Here is a 5,492-nt window from a genome sequence, read left to right on the forward strand (position 1 = left end):
TGTAAAGTGTTAAAATATGAGTGTTAAATTAACACTCAAGAGTGTTAAAGTTAATGAGATAATTAAGTGATTAATTGAGTGATGATTGATCATTATTGAAGACACCTGATGTTAACAAGCAGAATCACTGAAGGAGAAAATCTCAAATTGTAAGTTACCATTATGACGATCAATGGTTGCTTTAGTTGGACTCTTGACCCATATATTATTAACTTTAGATTTTGTTTGTCTGTTGTTTCTGAAATATAATCACCAGTTGAACAAAGAAAAAAGTGATCTGATGGTGTTGGTTATATTATGACAATCATCATTTGAACTTGATCACTGAACTCATTAAAATCCTTCTTTCTGACTTCTATTTATGTTGTTGGTTACAGCATAACTGTGAATCTGCATAAATGCCCAGAATTTTTGATATAATATAAAGGATTTCTTAAAAGTTGTTTTTAAAAAAAAAAAAAAAAATCATTCTTTTAGGCACACACAGATGTCAAGATTCAGTCTATACATCTCAACAATGGTGACGAGCAGAATATTCAATTAGGAAAAGTAAATTACATAGACAATTCAGATCATAATTTATTCATACCGCAATGCATGATGGGAGCCATTAATGAGTTGTGATTGGTGGCAGCCACTGCAACATGCTTTATTATTGTCACCATTGTTGAGATTCACAGGCTGATTATTGATGTCTGTGTTTTAAATGAATTTATCTGAATGTCTTTTGATCAGAACAATGTTTATTAATTTTTTAGAATTATAAGTAAAGTACTGATAATCATAGGCTGAAGAATCACTAAACTGCTGCTAACAAGTTAAACCAAACTATCTCAATAAGTTTCCTTTTTCAGATCACAGCATGATTATGTCAAAACATAACCAACACTATAAGATAACATTTTACTTTGTTCATTTAACTGTTATAAATCAATAACAGCAGACAAACAACAGTAAACATTAAAATAAACATATAATGGTCTAGAGCCCAACTAAAGCAAACACCCATCACCTTAACGGTAACTTACAATCTGTGATTTTCTTCTTCAGTGATTCTGCTTGTTAACATCAGGTGTCTTAAATAATGCTCAATCATCACTAAATTAATCACTTAATTATCTCATCAGCCCTAAATGCCGCTTCATCTGAAAGCAGGTGATGGTGATTTACTACTAATCAAGGAACCGGCTTTACTGACGAGATGCGCATAACAATCTCACGATATATATCGCACAGCCCTACTCTGGACTATACACCTCTGGTTACTTATAACACCCTGAGAGTGTTGATTATATAAATATGAAGCAGTGTTAATTTAATACTGGGGATTTTGCTGTGTTAGTGATTTGGGGGCCTTAGGCCACATTTACACATAGCCGGGTATTTAGAGAAACGAATATTTCCCCCCCTCCGTTTTCAATAATAACATTTTGCACACAACATCGTTTTCAAAAAAGTTGTCATTTACATCAACCCGCATAAAAACACCGTTGAGCGCCATCATAACTATACCAAACCTATGGGCGGCAGTGTAGGGAGAAGGATAAAGCCATGCAAACCAATCAGAATCCTCAGAATCGACAACAACGAATAACACGAGTGACTTCCTAGGGCGCTCACATGACGTTAAGCATTTTCTTGTGCTTAATGTGACGTTTAAGAACCTAAAACCCCGTTTCTCCCAGTTGACACGGCAACACATAACCAGCGTTATCAGAAATTTCCACATTGGCCGGAGTTTTTAGAAATAATTGTTTTCTGTGAAAAAAAAAACTGGGTTTTCGTGTAAATGAGAGGCCAAACCGCAGCGAAATATCTGCGTCTTCCCTTCGTGTAAACGGGGCATTAAGCAAATTCCAGATATGGGGCTCCAACACACCAACAACTTTTGTTATTCTTATTTGTCATCTCATAGTTTGGAGTTTATTTAACATATAATATTAAATTTTTTTAGATGGATTATATAGCCAAGAAAGAGCGCAAAGGGCTCTCACCTTATAATCACTAAAAATCTCACTTCAGTTCATGCTAGTCTGAATGTATTATTTATATAGTGTTGATAATGAGACGATTCACAAGCGTGTAGAACTCACCACTGGACAAAAGTTTTGGATCTTATACAAAGTGGATGAAAGTACACACAGATGAATGTGTATAGTTTTTGTATGAATTACAAATATATATATATATAAAAATAGACAAAGTTGCATCAATAACTTATTGCAGAAAGAACATACTTTGAGCTCAAAATTAGCCTAAAATGCAAAAGAAGCCAAATTAGAGATAGTAAAGATCCATTTACAAAAGCACAAACATAAAATAGCATTTGAAAAGTATATTTGTGAAAATGAAAACATTAAACAACACACAACAAATTAAAAGTGATAGACATGCCCACATAGTACACTGCCAAAATGCCAACAAATGACACAAGAAATCACAACACATTACCAATTGTGGTCGTCTCTTGTGCGACAGATATAACGGCCAAGTTAAGTGTTAAAACACCTGGGGAAAAAAATGAATACAAATGAATCAAAAAAATAAAAACAGCTTAACATTTGAAACATGAATCAGTTGGCATAACAAACACACACACAAAAAAATGCCTTTGCCAGGCTTTCACCATGGGAATAGTTGACTCAAAAATGAATATTCTTTCATCATTTACTCATACTCATGTCATCTCAAACCCCAGAACACAAAAATAGATTTATTTATTTTATTTTTTTTATATTTTTTTTTTAAGATAACCCGTCTTTTCCACATAATAAAAATGGGGCTGAAGCTTGACACCCTGGACTCTTCTAAAGCAGTGGTTCCCAAACCTGTCCTGAAGGACCCCCAACACTGCACGTTTTCTTTGTCTCCCTAATCAAACACACCTGATTCAACTCATCAGCTCATTAACCCATGTGATAATGAGCTGATGAGTTGAATCAGGTGTGTTTGATTAGGGAGACAAAGAAAACGTGCAGTGTTGGGGGTCCTTCAGGACAGGTTTGGGAACCACTGTTCTAAAGGAACAGACAAAAATGTAATTACTCATGAACTACTTTCCTCCAATGATCTGAAATGGACTAGAAAAGTTGTGTGAAGTTGACTACAAAAATACTACTTCAACTGCATTTAACAAACAAACAGCATTGGTTTTGCATGTCATGTGAGATCAATGCAGGATTGTTTGCAGTCCACGCAACTTTTCTGTTCATTTCAGAGCACCAGGAGAGGAAAATTCATGAGCAGGAAACAACTTCAATTTTCAGAGTTTCTCACACAATGCACAATGCATGAAAATTTGAAATATAATGTGCAAGTCATATGGACTATAATGCTTTTATGATTTTGGCATTTTAGAGTTTGAGTAGCCCATGTTAAATGGAAATAAGAAGAAATACAGCATGTTCCCAGCAGCTGTTATACTGAATTAAGTAATTACATTTTATTGGTTAACTTATTGCTATTGATTAACTAATGAACAATTTAAAAAATTGAAGATGTGTGTGTCATGACCAAAACCAATTTTGGTTTTGGTAATTTTATTTCTTCCCAAAGATCTGTAAGCTGACAGTACTGTAAGCCCGAACAGTACTACTAGCTTATAAGGACTGAGGTCACTACAGTTAAAAGCTCTTGCTGAGTTAATCCACCTTTAAACTATTACTGTCTATGAACAAAAATGTATTTTTATGGTTGTGTACCTCAGCATTTCTGAGTGAACCCCGCTGGTTCACTCACTATTTTTAAGTCTACTGTCGATCACGTGATATGACGTCACGACGTGCGGACCTAGCTGACGTTATCTGAAAAATCTATTCATGATGGCTACCCTCTCGAGCGAAGTGGAGCTGCTGGTTTATCAAGCATGAAATAACTCGTAAGTAAACCAAAACACTTTAAAACTACTTTGCTTGTTGTCATATTGTAACAATATCATGTTACACATGATATTTGACTGTTAGACTAATATTTGACTATTTAAGTTGGCGCGGGCGCGATGACCGTCCTGTGCACTGTTAATGTCGTGGCAGGGCAATAAAGTTAACGTTAGTCAATAACCATTTGCAGCAAGCGATAGTCCTTCTGTTTTTGAGTGTGTTGCTGCTGTTTGTGTTAAGCGCTCTGTGATATTTGACTGTTAGCCTAGATTCGTTTTTTTTTTTAAGCGCCGAGCTTCACGTTGGCGCGCACGTGCGCGATTAACGTCACCGTCAGCCCGCGTGCTAGTGACAAGGTAATATAATGTGTAAGTTTACTGTTAATGTCATGTCAAGGCAATAATGCTAACGTTAGTCAATAATTCTTTTCAGAAACGATAGTCATTGCGTTTTTTTAGTGTGTTGCTGCTCTTTGTGTTAAGCACCCAGCTCTGGCCCAAATGAGCTAGTGGCTGTTAGCTTTAACTTTTACTCAAACAAAGTTAAGGTTATAGACATAATTGTAACCGAATGAACTCTGCAAGTTTTTATTAAACATTTAAAAACATTTTTTTTCATTATAGGTCGAAGTGTAAGGAGTAGAGTGATCATCCGCCAAAATCAAGGTAGGCCTACCTCAAATGTTAATTTAGGCTGTAACCTATTTTTCACCGTTTATTTAATTTGGCGCCAAATTCAGATTAGAATATAAATCTAGCCATACAATATCTCTTTTGCTATTATTTGTGAATAACAAGTTAGCCACCCTCTTAAGTGTAACAAAATGGTTTTCTGTGTTGTCAGACAATTCATTTAACTCTCCTGTTATGTTGGAATTCTGTGCACTCCCTTTATGATCCGCAACTTGGGTTGAAAATGTTAAACCACTGGCCTCAAACTGTTAGTCTGCTATGAGATGGAGAGGAGTGCTAGAGTAAATCCCTGCCCTCTGTTCAATATTCCCTTTCACTGGGAAATCCGTCACAACACAGGAGAAAAGTCGTTTGCAGCTTCCGGTTCACAAGGACTTTAACCTAACATTTGCACTCTCTGTGTCTTTCAGGTGGTGTCGTCAGATGAGCCAGGCATCATTGAAACTCCTGTTGCTCTTATCACAACAATCACAGAAGAGACTGCAGATCCAGTGCATTTCAGTCCTACAAGCATCTCTATTGTTGTGGAAGACGATGTTGTGATGAGTGATATCCCTAACTTGGCTGATGCATTTGCATTGTTGCTTGGGTTGATGTATGATTACATCTGGACTAGGGATGGGACGATTACCGGTTTCACGATAAACCACGATAAAATGTACTGACGGTTAGTAATATCGTTTAAAATTTAATTATCATTAAAACCGTGTTTGATTATCGTGATTTTATATCCTGTTCAGCCAGCAACAGTCTGACGCAGCGGCAGCGCGCAATGTTATTTTTTATTCAAGAAGGAATTGCGGAAGGCAGTGACCGTGCTCGGGAGATTTTTCAGCCTTTTAAAATAATCAATTCTGAGGTGTGGTCATATTTTGGCTTTAACAAAAGTCCTGAGGGAAACTTAATCGAGGATGGTCACCAT

General features: G+C 36.2%; 1 long non-coding RNA gene across 1 annotated transcript; it reads left to right on the forward strand.

Moving 5' to 3' along the window:
• Positions 1-3,805: 3,805 nt before the first annotated feature.
• On the forward strand, positions 3,806-5,129 carry LOC311077909. Its single transcript, XR_014605029.1, has 3 exons — positions 3,806-3,877; positions 4,502-4,543; positions 4,981-5,129. It is a non-coding gene; the product is annotated as an uncharacterized lncRNA (long non-coding RNA).
• The last annotated feature ends 363 nt before the right edge of the window (positions 5,130-5,492 follow it).

Source organism: Abramis brama (assembly GCF_963993115.1).
Source record: "Abramis brama genome assembly, chromosome: 2".
Lineage (NCBI taxonomy): Eukaryota > Metazoa > Chordata > Actinopteri > Cypriniformes > Leuciscidae > Abramis > Abramis brama.